The following is a 12,419-nucleotide window of genomic DNA, read 5'->3' as shown; positions in this document are numbered from 1 at the left end:
ATGTCAGAAACATGACCAATGGTCAGATGCCATGGGCAGGGAAAAGCCTGCATCCTGCCCAGCACTGTTTCCTGTAATACTGCTGTGTTCCTTGTGCAAGATTGGTCAGTGCTGATCAGATTAGTGTGAAATCCTACAAGTTTCTGCTCCAAGCCTTCTCTACCTGTCACAGTAGGGGCTAAATTGCATGAGCAGATAGATAGCTAATTGAAACTACTAAAAGAGCCATGGTGTCACATTTGAGAGGATTCCAGGGAGTTGCAGAGAACTGTCAGTGAGTGCAGATATACTGAGAAAAAGGCACACCAGACAAAGAAAGACCACTAGAAATGAAAGGGAAAATTAGCAGTTATTCAAATTTGCTAAAATACTAGACTTCTTTTCAAAGCTGCGCTCAGCCAGCTCTTGATGATGTAGGCTCTATTGAATGCTTCACTGCTGATAAGGTTATATATTACTTGCGGTTTATTGTTGTCAGATCTGGCATTGCTCCGCATCAAACTCAGTTTGTGATGTTTTTGCTGACTGCTTTTGGCGTTTGCATAGGTTATGATCCTGCATTGCATGTAGGTGCTAGACATCTGGAGTCTGGTTACTTAAGGCAGCCTTATTTTCCCGAGGTACTTCTTGCAATTTGAAAGGCATGAAATAATGAAGTGGATTGTACTATAGTGGGAGAAAACTTATCTCAATCACCAGGTGCCATGGGAAAGGCAGATATGCTGAATACCCTCGATTTTGTAGAGCTCTGGGAATGCACAGGGCTGGGGAAAGATGTTGTGGGAATAGTGGGGAGTATGCAGAAAGCAGACTATTATTGCAAAAATATTACTGTTAATAATAATAATTATATATCATGAAGAGAAGCTTAATGATGGGGTAAGATGCTTCTTTGATGAGATTGTTTTCAGTTAAAGGAAGGTGCATACACCCCAGTTTCACTGGAAGTAGCAGGAATGGACAGAGCATGAACGCCTGCTCAGAATGATCTCTATATCCAGGTAATGCCCATGATCTTTGCTTCTTACATGTTTCCAAAAACATGCTTCAGCCATCACCTATTGTCATGTGACATCTTTGACCAGTGCTGTTACGTCTTGCTGCTGATTCTTCACAGAAGATCTACAGTTAGAGTTAAATCAACCTTCCACCCCCCTCTCCGATGCCATAATCCCCACACATCATTTAGATCATATAGTCTCTGAGCAGGCTTGCATATGCTCAAGGTCCTTGGGTGGTGTTTTTTGCAACTGGTCACTTAATATTTCATTCAACTAGCATGAATGAAATGCAACTGCTGAAGAGAAAGGACTGAGCAAGCCTATGTGATTGCCCAGCTTCCAGCCTAATGATCTGATCTTGTGTGCTGCACAATATGATAACAATTCCCATTATTCATATATGACTTCATCACCTATTCCCAAAGACTGGATGGCATTCCAGAAGTTATCACAAGAATAAAAAATTACTTAATACCCTTGTTCCAAGCCATCTGTTCCTGAACAGGTTTAGTTTTAGCCAGATTTCTGAAAGATATGGCCCTTTGATGAAGATTGATTAGTTTCACTGGAATCCACATAGCTTACCCCCTTGGAGAAATAAGTCTTCCCTGCTTAGAGAATCCATGACAGAGTGAGCTTTTGTGTAGCTATCTACCTAACACTAAGTTTTTTAATAATTTCTGCTTGTAGGGAGGCATTTGCTGTGTTGGAGTATTTCATAGTACAGTGAGAGAAATAATGCAGAAAATATCAATAAGCTTGTTTCAGTTATTCACAGTCAGTATTGCCTAGTTGTCTAGATCTCATCAGTCCACATAAGAAGGGTGCCACTCTTGACTTCAAAGACTAGTTTGTGGGATAATGGGTATTACTGTCAAGAAATGAATATAATTTTCATCTGAACTTCACTTTTTCTTATGTTGTATGATTAAGTAAAACACTGGCAGCATCAAATATTTTTCTACTTGGGTTTAAGCACTTTTGAGTTGTTACAATTCAATGTATATGCTAGTCATTTCATAATATTTTTATTAGTAGAACTAAAATTAATAGTTTTATTAATATTTTTCAAATACTGAAATTTTTATGAGTCAGCAAAAAAGATATTAAAATATTCTCTGCCAAGACTTCTCAAACTTTCTGTTGGATTTATCTTAGTTATTTCTCTTTCCTCCAAACTCCAGCTAAGAATCGCACTTAGCATTATGTAGCAGTCTGCCTAGAAAGAATATCCTCTAGCATTAAATCTTCTACTTTTCTCTCTTACACTCCTGGAAGAATCAAATCTTGCAAGAGAAATTTTACCCACTGCAGCTTGAATTGCAAGTGTATTCCAGGGATGCAGGTTATAGACTAATTCATCAAAAAGTCTGTCCTAAGTAATACATAATGGAAGATTATTAGAAGGTATGATCTCAGCCACTTATCTTTTGGATTTACACTGAGTGATGATAAAAGAAGAAAGGATGCCAAACTAGGTAAGTACTACAAATAATGTGGTGATTCAGTGAAATCCTCTTTACTTCAATATGATCCTAATATAAAAAATAGCTCTTTAAAGGTAAGCGTCTTGATTTTTATTTTAGGAAAACTAAATGATTTGAAAGGAAGCCAAAAAATTCCCATCACATTGCTCAGTTCTATTAACATGTTGATACTAGAAGTGTCATACCATATAACCTTGCAGTTATGAATCTACAGTATGATGGAGAAGATTTCTGGACTTTCAGAAAATATTATATTTGGGAGTGAGCTGCTGTACAATCCATTAAGTTCTGCTCATACATCTAAATTATCATCTGAAAAAGGGCACAGAGGAGAGAGGTAGACCAGAAGAATTGTCTCAGTTGCACAGTGAGTTGCATTTGGTAAAAAAGTACCTGATTTGGATTGGAATGTCTTTGACAAAGGTCTGCTTGTTGAAAGATCATTGCATAGTATATAAGAAAAATATGTAAATGTAAATTGCATATATACAATATTAGAGAGAGCTGGAAAAACTCATAATGAAAATATTTTCCATCAGAAAATGTCTTTGACATAATGTGTTGCCTTTGACAAATTTCTGATCCTACATAGATTTTGATGCGAACCTTTTCTGCCAAGTTTCTTGACAGCTCACTCTCTGAATCCTTACCAGTTTTCCTGGAAGACTGCTTGTCAGGAGCATTGTTTCTGGATTTTGTTAGCTTATAGGTCAGTTGGTCTCTTGACTTTCTAAGCGATGAGAACTGAACCACACATTAGTACTGGGTAAGTTCTCAGCTGCTGACTTCAGTGTCCACGGTGTTGTGAGAGACCCAGAGAGACATGAGAGTCATCCTTGGGTCCATTTCACCTGGCTCCAAGAGTCTAACAGGGATATATGGATTCTGGATTCCTGGCTTTGTAGTAGAGAGACCAGGAAAAAAAAAAGAATGTGTGAATAAATTCTCAGGACTGCCCTTATTGTTGGATTAAGTCCAGAGGCCAAAAATTAACTTTTATTTTTATTCTAGATGTTTTCACGTATTCCATTTTTTTTTCCACTGTCAGTCTCTGCTCTTTCCAAACCACGGACCCTGAGTCACACCATTCTCTCCCTTTCTTAGACCCATGTTCGTATTTTCTAGCAGATATGAAGAAATAGTGCTGAGTGGGCAGAGCTGAGACTTTGAGATAGATAGAAACTGAGCAATGTCATTTGTAAGGAAGCATCCATACAGCTAGGAGAGAGTTGTAAGGAGCTGCTGATGTCCTAATGCTTATCAGATTATACATGTATACATACATATTGTCTATATAGACCCAAAGGAAGGATTCATACAGAAAACCATTAAAAGGAAAAGCTGCTGAATGCAAAGGCTGTGACACTGTTTAGTTTTCTGGTTGTCTTACTCAGAAGGGCAGCTGGTGTTGCTTTCTGGTTCTGGTTCTGAAGGTATTTCTGAGGACTAGCTGGACATGAGCCAACAATGTGCACTTATAGCCCAGAAGGCCAACCGTATCCTGGGTTACATTGAAAAAAGGATCGATAGAGATGATTCTCCCCCTCTACTCCGGTCTGCTGAGACCTCACCTGGAATACAGTGTCCAACTCTGTATCCCTCAGCACAAGAAGGACATGGACCCCTTGGAATGCGTCCAGAGGAGGGCCACAAGGATGATCAGAAAGCTGGAGCAGCTCTCCTATGAAGACGGGCTGAGAGTTGGGCTTGTTTCAGCCTGTAGAAGAGAAGACTCAAGGAAGACCTTATAGCAGCCTTCCAGTACCTGAAGGGGACCTACAGAAAAGCTGGGGAAGGCCTGATTTTAAGGGCATGTAGTGATAGGACAAGGGGCAATTGTTTTAAACTAGACCAGGGTATGTTTAGGTTAGACATTAGGAAGTTCTTGCTATGAGGGTGGTGAGACTCTGGAACAGGTTGCCCAGAGAGGTTGTGGAGGCCCTGTCCCTGGAGGTACTCAAGGTCAGGCTTGATGGGGCTTGATGAGCAACCTGATCTAGTGAAGATGTCCATGGTTACTGCAGGGGGCTTGGACTAGATGACCTCTGAAAGTCCCTTCCAACCTTACACATTCTATGATTCTGTGATTCTTCTTGTAAACAAGAAAATTATCTTGATCACCTGTAGTATATATGTCATGTTGGAATGCCTATATGGTTAAATGGTTGTAAAAGCCAGCTAGGCTTTGAGTGCTTTCAATCAGATCCTAGGTTCTTCTCATATGACGTTGATTACTGGACAATAAAAACATTAACATTAATTATAAATAAACCTTCAACATTAGAAATTGCTTATGAAATTCAACTGCAAGACAGTCATTCCTCTTTTGTTCTGTCTTCAGTTGCAGAAAAGTTGAAAAACACAAATATTCAGGCTTAAGCATAAGAAGAAACAATATTCATGAGAGTCCTGATGTTCTGCATTCTATAATGACTGAAAGACAAGTTATAGAATCAATCAGCTGAAGCATCTTTCTCTTGAGCCACCAGTATCCTAATAGACTCACTTTTAACATGGAGCAGCTATAAATCACTTTTACAACAGTTGACTATACCAACAATAAAACCAATAAAAAATAGCATCTGGACAGATGGAAAAAGTAGAATAGCAGTAGTCAAAGAAAATCAATGATTTGTGTAGGCCAATACACTGGGTTATTAATGAAGGTTTTAATTCAAGTAGCTTATTAACTTTATTTTTTCCCCCTGATTTGTACCCTGTTTGTAATACTGTAATGTTCATGAAATATGACAATTCTTAAATTCTCCCATTTATTGGGAGAGGCAGACACTATGAATTACTTTTCTGCGTAACATTTTTCCATTCAAATGTTCTTTCACTGAAGCTGAAATATCTCTCAGGATTATGTCAATATTCAAGAAAATTCTGATAAAAATATCCTGTCCTTTTAATGCAATGGAGCAAGTAATTTGAGTTTGGTGTTTATTTATTTGTGTGCTTGTGTTTTTTAAACTCAATTTAAAGCTATATGAATTAGAAAGTGCTTATAATTGTATAGGCATGTCAAATTCAAATTTTTCAATGTCTTGTTTAAAAAAAATAACATATTTTTGCTGCTAAATGTGCACCTTTTGTTCCACACTTTCACTCTCTATATATAACAGAAATTTTATTTACCAATTTGATGTTTCCAACTCTGAGCTCTTATTGGTCTTGCTGTGAAGAAAAAGAACTTGGTACTTCACAGGAATATGCTATTCCTGAGATAAAGTTTTTAATAAATTTTATTCTCTAAATTATGTAGAGGAGTTTTCAGAGAGTGGCTTCGCTTGCAGGTAATGACGGTTTCTGAACTTAGAAAAGACTGCTTTTCCAAAGAATTCACATTTTAAGAACAGAGATGGGAATTTTAAAACCTGGGTTGTTTTTTTTTTAGTTAAAATAGTCTATTAGTGATGTATTCAGGTTTTAGATTAGGGTTTTCAGCTTGCATGTTATGACTACAGGGAGCTAATATGAATTTCCCCGGGATCTCTGGCAAGAGAAATGTTTCTGTATAGAGAGCGTCTTCCTAATCAGCAAACATTCATGAACAGAACATCTGCACAAGTGTTTTTAACCTCTCTCTTGATCATAAAAGCAACCAGCATTGATGGCACCCTGGCCTCCCTTGCCACCAACTTCTCATTCTCAACCTGTGCTGTCCTGCTTCTTCACACTCAGCACTTTTTGGAGGGAAATTGATGAAAATTGTCTTTTCCTTCCCATGGATTTATTTTAACATGATTGCTACCATGATCTTGTTCACAGTGTGGATGTATGGATTCCTCAGTCCATCCATTTGTTGATGAAAGAGCTGGTGACAATAGATACCTTCAGTTCTTTAGTCAGGATTTCCATTGCACTTCTGCAGGTAAGATGTTCTCCTCACTCACAGGATGATTCTCAAGACCAGGCAGAACTCATGTTGCAGCTGCAGATTTAAAGCTGGAAGTAACCACCATGTTTGTCTTTGCCCTCACTTCTCTAGTCAAATTAGTGTATAATATTCATACTATAATAAAGTGTATGCTGTACTTTGGAGGAAGGGGAAGAGCAGGTAGAATGGAAACCAGGGATAACCCACCACATGTGTACAATTATGTCTATGAATACATATACTGTGGCCTTTCTGTCCATTAACCTTTTTACTTTTCATCCCCTAAAGAAAGAAAACTCTGGTTCTTTCAGCATTTCCACATTTTCCCAATCCTTTAATCTTTCCTATAGATCTTTTTAGAACCCTTTCCAATTTATTAATACCTCTTTTAAATTGTAAGTACCAGGTTTGGACATGATTCAAGCTTCAATAATGCCTGATACCTCAGTAATATAATAATTAGGGAAAGGAAGCACTTTTCTTTATATAATTAATAACTTCATTAATTATGATAGGGGTCATTGTCATAGCAAGGATTGTTTTTTTCTGCTCTAGGCTCTGTACTGTCCCCAAAAGGAGGCTGCTCCTATAGTATATGTTCTTTATTCTGAGATGAATCTTAATATTTGACTTTATGAAGAACGTCTGACTCTATTTTAACTTTTCTGGGTATTCTCTCCATATTTTTCCTTCTGCTTTCATTACCAGTTAGCTATTCATTCCCTTTTCCCTTTTTTTACAACTTATATATATATTGATCCATTTATGTGCATATATACACAGAGTCATATGAATATTGTATACATGTGTATTTTTCAATAACAGCTTTTATTTCCTTTATAAGCCAAGTTGGCTTATTACCAGAGGAGTTGTCCTTCTTTATTGATTGTGGCTTTTGGACATCTAGTAAAATATTCTTAAACAGTTCCTAATTATTCATATTTTTCTGTTTAAATTCTTTCTCCTAATAGATTTGGCTTTATTTGTTCTCAGCTTTGGGAAACTGACTCCTTTAAAGCTCCAAGTAATTCAGTAGCTGCCATAAAAATTCTGAAACAAAGACCAAGGAAAGACCCTGACCTCCCCTTGCTTCATTTCCAGAAAGAATACTAAAGGGGGATGATGTACAGTCTTGATTAAAATTAATCTAAGTGTCTGAGAGAGAAACATTATTTTTAGAGCTCACAGTAGATTCTCATTGTCAGGAAGCTTGACAAGCATTGAAAACCAGTGTAGTTTACAATGCCAGGGTATCTCATGAGCAGTACTACTGAAATAGCAAGTGCTGCTTCTCTGGAGGTGGGGATTCTGGGAAGGTTATCTGGGCTGATCTTGCACAGGTCATGTGAACTCCCCAGTTTTTAATCCTTTCACTAGTACAGCTCATTATTACTGAAAAAAAATACCTGTGTTAGTATTACTAGAACAAAGATACCAGTTTGATTGTAACTCTTCTGCATTGTGGTCCTAAGGAAGGATACTTACCTGTCTCAGAGCATGGTGTGAGAAACAGAACTTTGGGTTCTTTGACAATGGGCTGGCTCGAGCCTCATCAGCCTTGCTTTCTAGGGATGGGGAGAACTTATTCCCAAGGGGCAGAAGGATACTGTCAAAGAAGCTAGCGGGGCTCATTAATAGAGCTTTAAACTAGATAAGAAGGGGGAGGGGGACAGGGCCAGGCTAGATGGAAAAAAAACTGGTTGTGGTGGTCAAGTTATTAAGGAACGGTGTGCTGGCAATGACCTCCAGTCAGCCACCCTAGTTAATCCGGGGGATAGTGTGATAATTCCGAGTAGAAATGTAACTACTACCAATGGGCTAGGTAACTTCATCAGCTGTCACTTGGCAAGCAAAGACTTCCCTGAGGAGCATATCAAGATCAATAGATCAGATGAAGTGCATCTACACCAATGCACGCAGCATGGGCAATAAACAGGAGGAATAAGAAGTCCTTGTTACTAAGGGAGACTATGATGTGATTGCCATCACTGAAACGTGGTGGGATAATTCACATGATTGGAGTACTGCAATTGCTGGTTACAAACTATACAGGCGTGACAGGCTGGGTAGGAGAGGAGGTGGGGTAGCCCTGTATGTCAGAGAATGTTTTGACTGCCTGGAGCTGGAGTATGGTGATGACAGGTTTGAGTGTCTCTGGGTAAAGATCAGAGGAAAATGAAATCAGGGAGATACAGTGATGGGAGTCTACTATAGACCACCTGATCAGGAGGTGGAAGCTGATGAGTTGTTTTTTAAACAACTGGGAGAAGTCTCACGATCACTAGCCCTCGTCCTTTTTGGGGACTTCAATTTACCAGATGTCTCCTGCAGGTACAATACAGCAGGGAGGAAGCAGTCTAGCAGATTTCTAGAGTGTTTGGAAGACAACTGCCTGACCCAGCTGGTGAATGAACCCACCAGGGAAGGTGCCCTGCTGGACTTGTTGTTTGTAAACAGAGAAGGCCTAGTGGGGGATGTGAAGGTTGGAGGATGCCTGGGGCATAGTGATCATGAGTTGATAGAATTCTTAGTACTGGGAGAAGTTAAGAAAGGGAGACTCCAGAACAAGCACCTTAGACTTCCATAGGGCTGACTTTGGTCTGTTCAGGAAGCTGCTCAATAAGATTCCATGGGAGGCAGCCCTTGAGGGCAGAGGAGCCCAAGAGGGTTGGTTGCTCCTCAAGAAGGAAATCTTGGCGGCACAAGAACAGGCTGTCCCAGTCTGTCGGAAGAGGAGTTGGCGAGGAAGGAAGCCAACTTGGCTGAGTAGCGATATCCAGGAACATCTCCAGGAAAAGAGGGAAAAATATGAGCTTTGGAAGAAGGGGCAGGTGTCTTGGGCCAACTATAGGAATTTAGTGAGATCATGTAGGGAGAAAGTCAGAAGGGCTAAAGCTGAACTGGAACTCAGACTGGCCACTTCTGTAAAAGATAATAAAAAGTCCTTCTATAGGTATATTAACAGTAAGCCCTTGGATGCTGGGGGAACATTAGAGACAAGGGATAAGAACAACGCTGAGGTCCTTAATTCCTTCTTTACCTCAGTCTATAATAGTAAAGATAGGTATTCCCTGAGTACTCATCCTCAGGAACTAGCTGACAGAAAGGGGAAGAATAGCATAATTCCTATGGTTAAGGAGGAAATGATTAGCGACCTACTTGGCCTATAACAAGTCAATGGGACCTGATGGGATTCACCCGAGGGTGCTGAGAGAGCTGGCAGATGTGCTAGCCAAACCCCTTTCCATCATCTATCAGAAATCCTGGCAGACTGGGGAAGTTCGCCTGGATGCTGGCAGATGTGACACCCATATATAAGAACGGCCGGAAGGAGGATCCGGGGAACTACAGGCCTGTGAGCCTGACCTCAGTCCTGGGGAAGATCATGGAGAGGATCATCTTGGGAGCTATCATGCAGCACATGATCAAGGGGAAGGCTGTGGATGTGGTCTACCTGGACTTCAGTAAAGCCTTTGACACAGTTTCTCACAGCATTCTGATTGAGAAACTGGCTGCCACTGGCCTTGACTGGTGGACCCTCAGCTGGGTTAAAAACTGGCTGGATGGACTGGCCCAAAGGGTGGTGGTGAATGGAACCAAATCCAGCTGGAGGCTGGTCATGAGTGGCATCCCCCAGGGCTCAGTCCTGGGTCCAGTCTTGTTCAACGTCTTTATCAATGACCTCGATGAAGGGATTGAATGTTCCCTCAGTAAGTTTGCAGATGACACTAAACTAGGAGGAAGTGTTGATCTGCCTGAGGGTAGGGAGGCTCTTCAGCAGGATCTGAACAGACTGGACCGATGTGCTGAGACCAACGGGATGAAGTTTAACATGGCCAAGTGTAGAGTGCTGCACATGGGACATAACAACCCCATGCAGCGATACAGGCTTGGGGGAGGTTGGCTGGAGAGCTGTCAGGAAGAGAAGGACCTGGGGGTGTTGGTTGACAGCAGGCTGAATATGAGCCAGCAGTGTGCCTGGGCGGCTAAGAAGGCCAATGGCATCTTGGCTTGTGTCAAAAACAGTGTGGCCAGTAGGTCTAGGGAGGTAATTGTGCCCCTGTACTCGGCATTGGTGAGGCCACACCTTGAGTACTGTGTGCAGTTCTGGGCTTCTCACCGTAAAAAGGACATTGAGGTCCTTGAGCAAGTGCAGAGAAGGACAATCAGGCTGGTGAAGGGGCTGGAGGGCAAATCATATGAGGAACGGCTGAGGGAGCTGGGGATGTTTAGCCTGTAGAAGAGGAGGCTGAGGGGAGACCTTATCACCACCTACAACTACCTGAAGGGAGGTTGTAGAGAGGTGGGCGATGGTCTCTTCAGCCAGGTGACAGGTGATAGAAGAAGGGGAAATGGCATGAAGCTGTGCCAGGGCAGGTTTAGATTGGATATTAGAAAAAATTTTTTAGTGAAAGAGATGTCAGGGCCTGGAACAGGCCGCCCAGGGAGGGGGTTGAGTCACCATCCCTGGATGTGTTCAAAAAAAGGGTAAATGAGGTACTTAGGGATATGGTTTAGCTTAGGATGGGAACGGTTGGATTCGATCATCTTCAAAGGTCTCTTCCAACCTTGTGATTCTGTGATTCTGTGATTCTATGATACTGTCCTTCATTTTTAAAACTAGAAAGTTAAAGTATTGGTTTTAGAGAAATAGACCCTGTGTTTCATTTTCGCTTATGCAATCTTAAAAACTCTAAGCACCAGCTGTGCTGGGTCATGAAATAAAATCCTTAAGATTTGGACAGCAGACTTGCTCTGAGAAAAAATATCACTTTCTCAGCCTGGTATGTCAGTCTTGCATTCGATACAAGCATTCTGAAAAGAACTGTTCATACAGGCACTTCAGAAAAAAAAAAAGCAATTACAGGAACAAAAATAGGATAATACAATCTAATATGTTTGCACAAAAGTAAAGTTATTTCTTTCCTTTTCATCCCGTGTTAAATAATCTTTCAAAGAATTGAAAGTTTTAACTGTAAATGATAGCTCTTAAAATTATTGCTAAATGGGAGTTTTCACTAGAAGTCCAAGGACACTAAATTACACTGTTTTCCATAGGCATTTTTCTAGATATGGTGTAACATTTGGTTGGGCTGTTTCTGTTTTAAAGGATTATTCAGATAAATTCAAGACACTGCTATGAACCATGGTAAGAATGAGAAAGGTCAGCTACAACGGCCAGGTCTTCATCACTCAAAGCAATTCTTTTGAGTACTCCAGCTGGTGAGGACATTGTGTAGAGGGTCAGCTGATACCCTACTTGACTTTCTTTGAAAGTCTATTTCATCAATGTTTACTCTATGTGATCAGAGTAAAATTCACATTCACAGTGTAAAACAAACTCTTCTGGTTTGGTTTATTTGTTTATGGATTAGTAGTGGTGTTCTATTTTCATTTTAGATAGAAAATATGAAGCAAAAATAAATTTCTCTTTAAACGAACTCTTTTATTCAGCTGAACAGTCAGACAAACAAAAAAGTTATTCAGGTTGTCAGTTCTTTCCTCAGCTCTTCCTTGAAATCTTGGCAGTTGTGTTTACTCTTTATTTTGAAAATTCTTTCTAATCTTCAATATATGAGAATTTCAAGGGTCAGCTTGAGATTTAGAATTCTTTTTCTTATATGGTAAAATTTCATTTGGAAAAGCCAAATGCAACTGCAACAATACGCTACAGAGTTATTGATGAGGAAGGGAAAATAAAATTTGATTTCTTTACATCTGCTTCTTATAACTTTTCTAAAAATGATATAAGTGGATCAATGTTGAGTTTTCATTTCTGTTCAGATAGTAGGATCTGCGTGTATACTTTACGTCTTTTTTCCCCTATAAGCACTGTTTTACTGTCTCTGTCCTGCCTATCTGTCTGCTGGAAAATCAGGTTTTTGCAAGAAAATTTTGCCAAATGCTTCATCGTAATCTGTTGCAAGCTAATCTTTATTTGGCTCTAAGCACAGACAAAGTTGAATTGTGAAAGCTCTATTTGTACCCAAGTGTCACTATAACGTGAATTGCTTCGGGACGGAGACCAAGCTGAGTGATCTTTCCATGTTG

Source organism: Gallinula chloropus (genome assembly GCF_964237585.1).
Source record: "Gallinula chloropus genome assembly, chromosome: 2".
Classification (NCBI taxonomy): Eukaryota; Metazoa; Chordata; class Aves; order Gruiformes; family Rallidae; genus Gallinula; species Gallinula chloropus.
The sequence above is the reverse complement of the archived record's forward strand: the minus strand, read 5'-3'. Positions refer to the sequence as shown.